This window comes from Callionymus lyra, chromosome 2, assembly GCF_982586985.1.
Source record: "Callionymus lyra chromosome 2, fCalLyr1.hap1.1, whole genome shotgun sequence".
Lineage (NCBI taxonomy): Eukaryota > Metazoa > Chordata > Actinopteri > Syngnathiformes > Callionymidae > Callionymus > Callionymus lyra.
In genome coordinates this window covers 1,900,036-1,912,535 of record NC_141819.1, presented here as the reverse complement: position 1 = coordinate 1,912,535, position 12,500 = coordinate 1,900,036, and the positions used below count along the sequence as shown (strand labels likewise).

Genomic DNA, 12,500 nt, shown 5'->3' with positions numbered 1-12,500 from the left:
CTATAATCTAACAATTTTCAACTATAATCAAACAATTTTCAACTATAATCAAACAATTTTCAACGATAATCAAACAATTTTCAACTATAATCAAACAATTTTCAACTATAATCAAACAATTTTCAACTATAATCAAACAATTTTCAACTATAATCAAACAATTTTCAACTATAATCAAACAATTTTCAACTATAATCAAACAATTTTCAACGATAATCAAACAATTTTCAACTATAATCAAACAATTTTCAACTATAATCTAACAATTTTCAACTATAATCAAACAATTTTCAACTATAATCAAACAATTTTCAACTATAATCAAACAATTTTCAACTAGAATCAAACAATTTTCAACTATAATCAAACAATTTTCAACTGTAATCCAACAATTTTCAACTGTAATCCAACAATTTTCAACTATAATCAAACAATTTTCAACTAGAATCAAACAATTTTCAATTATAATCAAACAATTTTCAACTATAATCAAACAATTTTCAACGATAATCAAACAATTTTCAACTATAATCAAACAATTTTCAACTATAATCTAACAATTTTCAACTATAATCAAACAATTTTCAACTATAATCAAACAATTTTCAACTATAATCCAACAATTTTCAACTATAATCAAACAATTTTCAACTATAATCTAACAATTTTCAACTATAATCAAACAATTTTCAACTATAATCAAACAATTATCAACTATAATCCAACAATTTTCAACTATAATCAAACAATTTTCAACTATAATCAAACAATTATCAACTATAATCAAACAATTTTCAACTATAATCTAACAATTTTCAACTATAATCCAACAATTTTCAACTATAATCAAACAATTTTCAACTATAATCAAACAATTATCAACTATAATCCAACAATTTTCAACTATAATCAAACAATTTTCAACTATAATCTAACAATTTTCAACTATAATCAAACAATTTTCAACTATAATCTAACAATTTTCAACTATAATCAAACAATTTTCAACTATAATCAAACAATTTTCAACTATAATCAAACAATTTTCAACTATAATCCAACAATTTTCAACTATAATCAAACAATTTTCAACTATAATCAAACAATTTCCAACTATAATCAAACAATTTCCAACTATAATCAAACAATTTCCAACTATAATCAAACAATTTTCAACTATAATCAAACAATTTTCAACTATAATCAATTTCCAACTATAATCAAACAATTTTCATCTATAATCAAACAATTTCCAACTATAATCAAACAATTTCCAACTATAATCAAACAATTTTCAACTATAATCAAACAATTTTCAACTATAATCAAACAATTTTCAACTATAATCAAACTATTTAATTTTCAACTGTAATCAAAATATTTTCAACTATAATCATTTTTTCTGTGCAAACGTGTTTTTTTCAATTATTTTCTGTTTTTGGTTCATTTTTCTTCATTTTTGTGTATTTTTCATCCTTCTGTTACGAATCTCTCGCGTCACTTCTTCACGATATTTCATATCTTTCATCTTCAATCACCAAATCAGCTGTTTTGATTGACAACTCATTTTCGTGCTCCCACTCAATGGGGCGGAGCTTATGACAGCAGCCCGTCCAATGGGCTGGACCTTCACAAAGACGGTGATCTGTGATAGGCCGACGTCTCTCTCCTGACGTCATGTGACCCGAACACAGCAGGTCATGTGTTGTAGTCGCTCCTCGGGTCAGTGTTGACTGGAGGTCTGAGGAACATCTGGGACCACAGGAAGAGAAGGAGTGCACCATCTCATCCTCAGGCTGCTCTCCAGTGTGTCCCATCACAGACAACCTCTCACAAATGAAGATCTGAAGAATTTGAAACCATGACAAAAAACTTCTCACATTTTGGAAAGCAGCCGCTGTTTTCTTTTGTTTTGAATATGTGTGTTTTTATTTGTGTTGATAAGAAGAGCCTCATATCATTAGAGTGTCGACGGATCGTCAGGAACAAGAGATTTGAAAAGATCCAGCGTTTTGTCTGAAGAACATCTGCTTTAAAAACAAACACAATCAACCCCTAAGAAAAGAAACTTTTTTTAATAATAATAATAATAATAATCAAACAATTTTCAACTATAATCAAACAATTTTCAACTATAATCAAACAATTTTCAACTATAATCAAACAATTTTCAACTAGAATCAAACAATTTTCAACTATAATCAAACAATTTTCATCTATAATCAAACAATTTTCAACTATAATCAAACAATTTTCAACTATAATCAAACAATTTTCAACAATTTTCAACTATAATCAAACAATTTTCAACTGAAATCAAACAATTTTCAACTATAATCAAACAATTTTCAACTATAATCTAACAATTTTCAACGATAATCAAACAATTTTCAACTATAATCTAACAATTTTCAACTATAATCAAACAATTTTCAACTATAATCTAACAATTTTCAACTATAATCAAACAATTTTCAACTATAATCAAACAATTTTCAACTATAATCTAACAATTTTCAACTATAATCAAACAATTTTCAACTATAATCAAACAATTTTCAACTATAATCAAACAATTTTCAACGATAATCAAACAATTTTCAACTATAATCAAACAATTTTCAACTAATAATCAAACAATTTTCAACTATAATCAAACAATTTTCAACTAGAATCAAACAATTTTCAACTATAATCAAACAATTTTCAACTAATAATCAAACAATTTTCAACTTTAATCAAACAATTTTCAACTAGAATCAAACAATTTTCAACTATAATCAAACAATTTTCAACTAATAATCAAACAATTTTCAACTATAATCAAACAATTTTCAACTAGAATCAAACAATTTTCAACTATAATCAAACAATTTTCAACTATAATCAAACAATTTTCAACTAGAATCAAACAATTTTCAACGATAATCAAACAATTTTTGACTTTAATCAAACAATTTTCAACTATAATCAAACAATTTTCAACTATAATCAAACAATTTTCAACTATAATCAAACAATTTTCAACTGTAATCCAACAATTTTCATCTTTAATCAAAAACCTTGAGTGTCATAACGTTCTCCTGTAGATTCTTCTCTCTCTCAGTTTGTTTTGATTGATGTGAGGCTCTTGCAGCTCGACTGACCTTCTCTCTGGTTGTTGTTGTTGTTGTTGTTGTTGTTGTTGTTGTTGCTCCATCGCTCCCACGCTCTCCCTCCACAGATGATTGTAAGTACAGCACTGATGCGTGTCGTCTGTCTGTCCGTCTGGGTCGACCCTCCATGTGGCTGCGAACCCTCTTGATTTCACCCGACATCTCATGGTCTCCTCTGTCTCCAGAGACAGTAGCATGTGGTGCATTCCTGGTCCTGATGGACCTTCACCTCCACACCTCCTCCACAGGAAGAGCTCGCTCTCTCTCTCACGCCTCGTTCTTTCTTCTCCTGGGATCCTGGCGGAGTTGACCCCACTGTTCCCACCACTGACCCCCCCTGTTTGAACTATGACCCCTACCCTCTTCCTTCACCCCCCCCCCCCCCACTGTGGGTTTGTTGCTTGCATCTGATCTCAAACAATTTTCAACTATAATCAAACAATTTTCAACTATAATCAAACTATTTTCAACTATAATCAAACAATTTTCAACTATAATCTAACAATTTTCAACTATAATCAAACAATTTTCAACTATAATCACACAATTTTCAACTATAATCAAACAATTTTCAACTATAATCAAACAATTTTCAATTATAATCAAACAATTTTCAACTATAATCAAACAATTTTCAACTATAATCTAACAATTTTCAATTATAATCAAACAATTTTCAACTATAATCAAACAATTTTCAACTTTAATCAAACAATTTTCAACTATAATCAAACAATTTTCAACTATAATCAAACAATTTTCAACTATAATCAAACAATTTTCAATTATAATCAAACAATTTTCAACTATAATCAAACAATTTTCAACTATAATCTAACAATTTTCAATTATAATCAAACAATTTTCAACTATAATCAAACAATTTTCAACTATAATCAAACAATTTTCAACTTTAATCAAACAATTTTCAACTATAATCAAACTATTTTCAACTATAATCAAACAATTTTCAACTATAATCACACAATTTTCCACTGTAATCAAACAATTTTCAACTATAATCAAACAATTTTCAATTATAATCAAACAATTTTCAACTATAATCAAACAATTTTCAACTATAATCTAACAATTTTCAATTATAATCAAACAATTTTCAACTATAATCAAACAATTTTCAACTTTAATCAAACAATTTTCAACTATAATCAAACAATTTTCAACTATAATCAAACAATTTTCAACTATAATCAAACAATTTTCAACTATAATCAAACAATTTTCAATTATAATCAAACAATTTTCAACTATAATCAAACAATTTTCAACTATAATCTAACAATTTTCAATTATAATCAAACAATTTTCAACTATAATCAAACAATTTTCAACTTTAATCAAACAATTTTCAACTATAATCAAACAATTTTCAACTATAATCAAACAATTTTCAATTATAATCAAACAATTTTCAACTATAATCAAACAATTTTCAACTATAATCTAACAATTTTCAATTATAATCAAACAATTTTCAACTATAATCAAACAATTTTCAACTATAATCAAACAATTTTCAACTTTAATCAAACAATTTTCAACTATAATCAAACTATTTTCAACTATAATCAAACTATTTTCAACTATAATCAAACAATTTTCAACTATAATCAAACAACTTTCAACTATAATCAAACAATTTTCAACTATAATCACACAATTTTCAACTATAATCAAACAATTTTCAACTATAATCAAACAATTTTCAACTATAATCAAACAATTTTCAACTATAATCAAACAATTTTCAACTGTAATCAAACTATTTTCAACTATAATCAAACAATTTTCAACTATAATCACACAATTTTCAACTATAATCAAACAATTTTCAACTATAATCAAACAATTTTCAACTATAATCAAACAATTTTCAACTATAATCAAACAATTTTCAACTGTAATCAAACAATTTTCAACTATAATCAAACAATTTTCAACTATAATCAAACAATTTTCAACTATAATCACACAATTTTCAACTGTAATCAAACAATTTTCAACTATAATCAAACAATTTTCAACTATAATCAAACAATTTTCAACTATAATCAAACAATTTTCAACTATAATCAAACAATTTTCAACTATAATCACACAATTTTCAACTATAATCAAACAATTTTCAACTATAATCAAACAATTTTCAACTATAATCAAACAATTTTCAACTATAATCAAACAATTTTCAACTATAATCCAACAATTTTCAACTATAATCAAACAATTTTCAACTATAATCACACAATTTTCAACTATAATCAGACAATTTTCAACTATAATCAAACAATTTTCAACTATAATCAAACAATTTTCAACTATAATCAAACAATTTTCAACTATAATCAAACAATTTTCAACTATAATCAAACAATTTTCAACTAGAATCAAACAATTTTCAACTAGAATCAAACAATTTTCAACTATAATCAAACAATTTTCAACTGAAATCAAACAATTTTCAACTAAAATCAAACAATTTTCAACTATAATCACACAATTTTCAACTATAATCAAACAATTTTCAACTATAATCAAACAATTTTCAACTGTAATCAAACAATTTTCAACTAGAATCAAACAATTTTCATCTATAATCAAACAATTTTCAACTATAATCCAACAATTTTCATCTATAATCAAACAATTTTCAACTATAATCAAACAATTTTCAACTGTAATCAAACAATTTTCAACTGTAATCAAACAATTTTCAACTATAATCAAACAATTTTCAACTGTAATCAAACAATTTTCAACTATAATCAAACAATTTTCAACTATAATCCAACAATTTTCAACTATAATCCAACAATTTTCATCTATAATCAAACAATTTTCAACTATAATCAAACTATTTTCAACTGTTTGAACTATGACCCCTCCTCCCCTCCACCCCCCACTGTGGGTTTGTTGCTTGCATCTGATCTCAACTCTACAGTTTTCTCTAAATCCTCGTGTCGTGTCGGTTCTGGTTCCGTGTTCTGTTGTCGACTCTCTTCATACGAGCTGATCTGGAACATGAGACGCTCGACCTTCAGAGGTCACAAGGGTGACCTTTTGACCCTGGTCTACACCTGGCATCGTTCTCGTTGTTGAGCAACATTTAGCTGAGACTGAAACAGTCAATAAAACACAGACAAAAGAGGGAAAGTATAAAAAGATAAAAGTGTTTTTGACCAACAACATTCGTTTCCTTAAAGTTCCTCAAGAAAATAGAAGATAATTCAACAATACTTCAGGTAATGAATCAAAGTCACATCGAATTTATCGAGAGATTAATACAGAAGCTTCACACAGAACGTATGATTTCACTCTAAAGCAAGAACTGTTTCTGTTGCATCTTTATACTGTATTATAGTGTTTATGTTGCATCTTTATACTCTATTATAGTGTTTCTGTTGCATCTTTATACTGTATTATAGTGTTTCTGTTGCATCTTTATACTGTATTATAGTGTTTCTGTTGCATCTTTATACTGTATTGTAGTGTTTATGTTGCATCTTTATACTGTATTATAGTGTTTCTGTTGCATCTTTATACGCTATTATAGTGTTTATGTTGCATCTTTATACTCTATTATAGTGTTTATGTTGCATCTTTATACTGTATTATAGTGTTTATGTTGCATCTTTATACTCTATTATAGTGTTTATGTTGCATCTTTATACTCTATTATAGTGTTTATGTTGCATCTTTATACTCTATTATAGTGTTTATGTTGCATCTTTATACTGTATTATAGTGTTTATGTTCCATCTTTATACTCTATTATAGTGTTTCTGTTGCATCTTTATACTGTATTATAGTGTTTCTGTTGCATCTTTATACTCTATTATAGTGTTTCTGTTGCATCTTTATACTCTATTATAGTGTTTCTGTTGCATCTTTATACTCTATTATAGTGTTTCTGTTGCATCTTTATACTGTATTATAGTGTTTCTGTTGCATCTTTATACTCTATTATAGTGTTTATGTTCCATCTTTATACTCTATTATAGTGTTTCTGTTGCATCTTTATACTCTATTATAGTGTTTCTGTTGCATCTTTATACTCTATTATAGTGTTTATGTTCCATCTTTATACTCTATTATAGTGTTTCTGTTGCATCTTTATACTCTATTATAGTGTTTCTGTTGCATCTTTATACTCTATTATAGTGTTTCTGTTGCATCTTTATACTCTATTATAGTGTTTCTGTTGCATCTTTATACTCTATTATAGTGTTTCTGTTGCATCTTTATACTGTATTATAGTGTTTCTGTTGCATCTTTATACTCCGGATATTATGCTCATATCACTAAAGATATGTCTCAAGCATCTATGATCTATGATCGTGATGCTCTTCTCAACATCAGAGAGTCGATGGAGGATTAAAACCGCGACCGTTTCCAACGTCCGGTGAACATGTTTCCTCCTTCGCTTCTCATCGACTCGACTCTGTGGAATATCGTTGGATCTCTCGGGTATGATTTCCACAAGCGATGGATTCGGTCTGGAGTTCAGGTCAGGATGAGACGTGCAGTCGCGATCGCTCGGAACAACTATGACGTCATCGATGTCCGATCGACGTTCCTCTCACTGAAGAGTGTGACGACACGTCAGCGCTGCCGTCTGTCCAGACCTCAACGAAAGGTGGTAAGATTTTTTCGCTCCATTACTAATAAATCCTTTATTCTTAATGATCTTTTCACAAGAGTTAATTTGGATTTATTATGTCTTTCTGAGACTTGGCAGAGAGAGGAAGAGTTTATTCATCTGAACCAACTCTGTCCAGTAGGGAGCGCTGTCCTGGGGAAGCCTCGCCTCTCTGGTCGTGGGGGAGGTCTTGCTACAGTTTTTAGGGAAAGTTGTTCTTGCAAAGTGATTCAGACACAGGAATTCACTTCTTTTGAGTCTCAGATGATCTTGGTTCTACAAGACCTTTCTATTGTGTGTCAATCTACCGTCCGCCTGGTCCTTCAGTGTTCTTGAAAGACTTTAGTGACTTCTTATCTTCCATTATTCAGATGGAATCTGTCCTTATTCTTGGAGACTTTAATCTTCATGTTGATGACGTCACATCTTGTTCTGCTAAAGAACTTTTAACTTTAACAGAAGCCTTTAATTTTGAGCAACATGTTTCTGAACCCACTCATCAAAAAGGCCACATTTTAGACTTAGTTTTTACTCTTGGCCTGAACATTTCTAATGTATCTGTACATGATGTCCATCTGAGTGATCATTCTCTTGTTCAACCTGGACTTCATCCCTGAACCTAAGCCTTTGAAAGTTAGGTCTCAGAGGCGTGTCATCTCAGCCGATACTGCAGACAGTTTTTCTGCTATGTTTGACTCTCTTTCCTTTGATGACTGCCAGACGTGGACAGTTTGATTCACTGTTTCACTGATCATTGTGTTGAAATACTGGATCAAACCTGTTAAATCGAACTTGAAAATTCAGAAAAAAGGTGTCCTTGGACAAATGAAGATCTCCTGAGTCTGAAGAGACTTTGTCGAAAGACTGAGCATCTCTGGAAGTCCACTAAACTTGAGGTGCACAGACTTCACCTCAGGGATCTGATGTCTTCTGATGTCTTACAATGAGATGGTGGAAACTGCTAGATCTGATTACATCAGAAAACTGGTAGCAGCAAATAAGAAAAACCCCAAAGTTTTGTTTGACACGATTAATTCTCTCGTGTCTCCTGCTCCTCAAATCACGCCTGTCTTCTGTGAAGCTGACAGCAATGATTGTTGAGATTTTTCATTGACAAAATTAAATTGATCAAAGAGAAAATCTCTCCCTCTTTGTTTGCAACCCCTACTGTCTCTGAGCCCATCTCCTCCTCTTGGTCCTCCTTCACTGCTGTATCTTTGTGTGATATTTCGGCACTAGTGAACAAGATGAAACCCTCCTCTTGCTCAGATGAGTTCCTTGTAGGCTTTTTATCAAAGTATTTGATGTAATTGGCCCCTGGGTTACCAATATGGTGAACCTCTCCCTTTCCACAGGGGTTTTTTAACAATGCATTTAAACATGCCATTGTGGAGCCTCTGCTCAAAGAAACAGGCTTAGACCCAAATGACCTCAGTAATTTCAGGCCTATTTCTAAGCTCCCTTTCTTGTCCAAGATCTTGGAGAAGGTGGTGTCTGAGCAGCTGTTCCTGGATCAGAGCGACATCCATGAGAAGTTTCAGTCTGGCTTCCGTAAACAACTACGGAGACAGCTTTACTGAAGGTGTCCAGTGACATCATGATGTTCTGGTTCTCTTGGATCTGTCCTCAGCCTTTGACACAGTTGAACCAGATCCTGCTGAGAAGACTGAGGGATGAAGACTGTCTGGGTCTGTGTTAGAATGGTTCTCATCTTACCTTTCTGGGCGCAGTTTTAGTGTATCTGCCAATCAAATGAGGTCTGAATCTGCAGATCTGTTGTGTGGAGTCCCTCAAGGTCCTGTTATGGGTCCTTTATTGTTTTTGCTGTACTTGATTCCCCTCGGTAAAATCACTCAGAGATTTCCTGATGTTTCTTATCACATGTTTGCTGATGACATCCAGCTCTACTGCTCTGTTGATCAACTGAGCCCCAGAGGCTGAACTTAGTCAATTGTTTGCTAGAAATCAAACAAAGAGTGAAAACACTTTGAAGCTAAATGTGGACAAAACTGAAACTCTGGTGATTGCTCCTGATGATAAGGTTCCAGGGTTGAGTCAGTACTTGAGTGACTTATGTCAGTCTGTCAAACTGAGCCTGAGAAACCTGGGTGTTGTATTTGATAAAGACATGTCTCTTGTTCAACACTGAAGAAAACTGACCAGAAACTGTTTCCTTCAACTGAGAAAAATCTCTAAACTTAGGAAAATGTTGTCAGAACATGATCTGGATCTTATAATCCATGCGTTTGTTTCTTCTTGTCTGGACTATTGTAACAGTTTGTTTTCATGTCTTAACAAGAAGGATCGTCTCGTCTGCAGTTGATTCAAAACTCTGCAGCGAGAATTCTAACCCGCTCAAGTAGAAGAACTCACATTTCTCCGGTCCTTCAAACTCTTCACTGGCTGCCAGTTTCTTTCAGGATCATTTTAAAATTCTTGTTCTTACTTTCAGATCTATTCATGGTCAGACCTTCCATCACTGATCTGATCCAGCCTTACACCCCAGCTCGGGCTCTGAGGTCTGTGGATCAGAATCTACTTATGGTTCCACGCACACGGCTCAGGACCAGAGGAGAGAAATCTTTTCAGGCTGTTGCTCCTAAGCTTTGGAACGATCTTCTCTCTCTTTGCGCTTGATGATCTACTGACTCCTTTAAGAAACATCTTAAGTCGTTTTTATTTGTTTTCCTTGATTTTCTGGAACTCCTGTTGTGTTATCAGTTTCATACTGTATTATAGTGTTTCTGTTGCATCTTTACACTCAATTACAGTGTCTCTGTTGCATCTTTATACTCTATTATAGTGTCTCTGTTGCATCTTTAAACTCTATTATAGTGTTTCTGTTGCATCTTTAAACTCTATTATAGTGTTTCTGTTGATCTTTACACTCTATTATAGTGTCTCTGTTGCATCTTTATACTCTATTATAGTGTTTCTGTTGATCTTTACACTCTATTATAGTGTCTCTGTTGCATCTTTACACTCTATTATAGTGTTTCTGTTGCATCTTTATACTCTATTATAGTGTTTCTGTTGCATCTTTATACTGTATTATAGTGTTTCTGTTGAATCTTTATACTTTATTATAGGGTTTCTGTTGCATCGTTATACTGTATTATAGTGTCTCTGTTGCATCTTTACACTCTATTATAGTGTTTCTGTTGCATCTTTATACTCTATTATAGTGTCTCTGTTGCATCTTTATACTCTATTATAGTGTTTCTGTTCCATCTTTAAACTCTATTATAGTGTTTCTGTTGCATCTTTATACTGTATTATAGTGTTTCTGTTGCATCTTAATACTCTATTATAGTGTTTCTGTTGCATCTTTATACTCTATTATAGCGTTTCTGTTGCATGTTTATACTGTATTATAGTGTCTCTGTTGCATCTTTATACTCTATTATAGTGTTTCTGTTGCATCTTTATACTCTATTATAGTGTTTCTGTTGCATCTTTATACTGTATTGTAGTGTTTCTGTTGCATCTTTATACTCTATTATAGTGTTTCTGTTGCATCTTTATACTCTATTATAGTGTGAAGAAGCTTCTTTAGATAAACGAGTATAAAAGTATAAATGAATCTTTTTCAAATGACGTCCAAACATTGTGACTTAAAATAACTTAAAATAACTTAAAATAACTTTCACACACTTTCTCAGAGTCTGTGACACGAACACACAGTAAAGTAGTCAAAGTATTACAGTTTATAATATAATATAATATAATATAATGTAATATAATATAATATAATGTAATGTAATGTAATATAATGTAATATAATGTAATATAATATAATATAATATAATGTAATATAATATAATATAATATAATATAATGTAATATAATATAATATAATGTAATATAATATAATATAATATAATATAATGTAATGTAATGTAATGTAATGTAATGTAATCTAATGTAATATAATGTAATATAATATAATATAATGTAATATAATATAATACAATGTAATATAATATAATGTAATGTAATATAATATAATATAATGTAATATAATATAATATAATGTAATATAATATAATATAATGTAATGTAATGTAATGTAATGTAATCTAATGTAATATAATGTAATATAATATAATATAATGTAATATAATATAATATAATGTAATACAATGTAATATAATATAATGTAATATAATATAATATAATATAATATAATATAATATAATGTAATATAATGTAATATAATATAATATAATATAATATAATGTAATACAATGTAATCTAATGTAATATAATGTAATATAATATAATATAATGTAATATAATATAATATAATGTAATACAATGTAATATAATATAATGTAATATAATATAATATAATATAATATAACATCATCCTAATATCATGCCAGGTGTAGAAAAGTGTCTAAATGTCTTGTTATTAAACAATAATCCATCAATAACTGGTTCCATGATAGAAATAAAGCTCGAATGTTTCTAGAAGATATTCTAGACAAACAGGAAGTGACCTCGCATGCTGCACAAACAAACAGGAAGTCTGTTTTATCGTCTTCATTTTGGGGTCAAATGGCACAAAAGAAATGTTGTGTTTTTTGGAATCACCGGTTGCCATAGTTACCGTCGCTTTTCTTGCCGGATTGTCGTTTTATTTTGATGCGTAAAAATGTAGTGGTTTGATAGACACTGGTGTA

At 30.0% G+C, this 12,500-nt stretch overlaps 1 protein-coding gene across 1 annotated transcript in view; it reads left to right on the top strand.

The window, feature by feature from the left end:
• unc13a (unc-13 homolog A (C. elegans)) overlaps positions 1-12,500 on the top strand; it is a 79,032-nt gene that overhangs the window by 56,838 nt on the left and 9,694 nt on the right. The gene's annotated exons all lie outside the window — the stretch shown is intronic.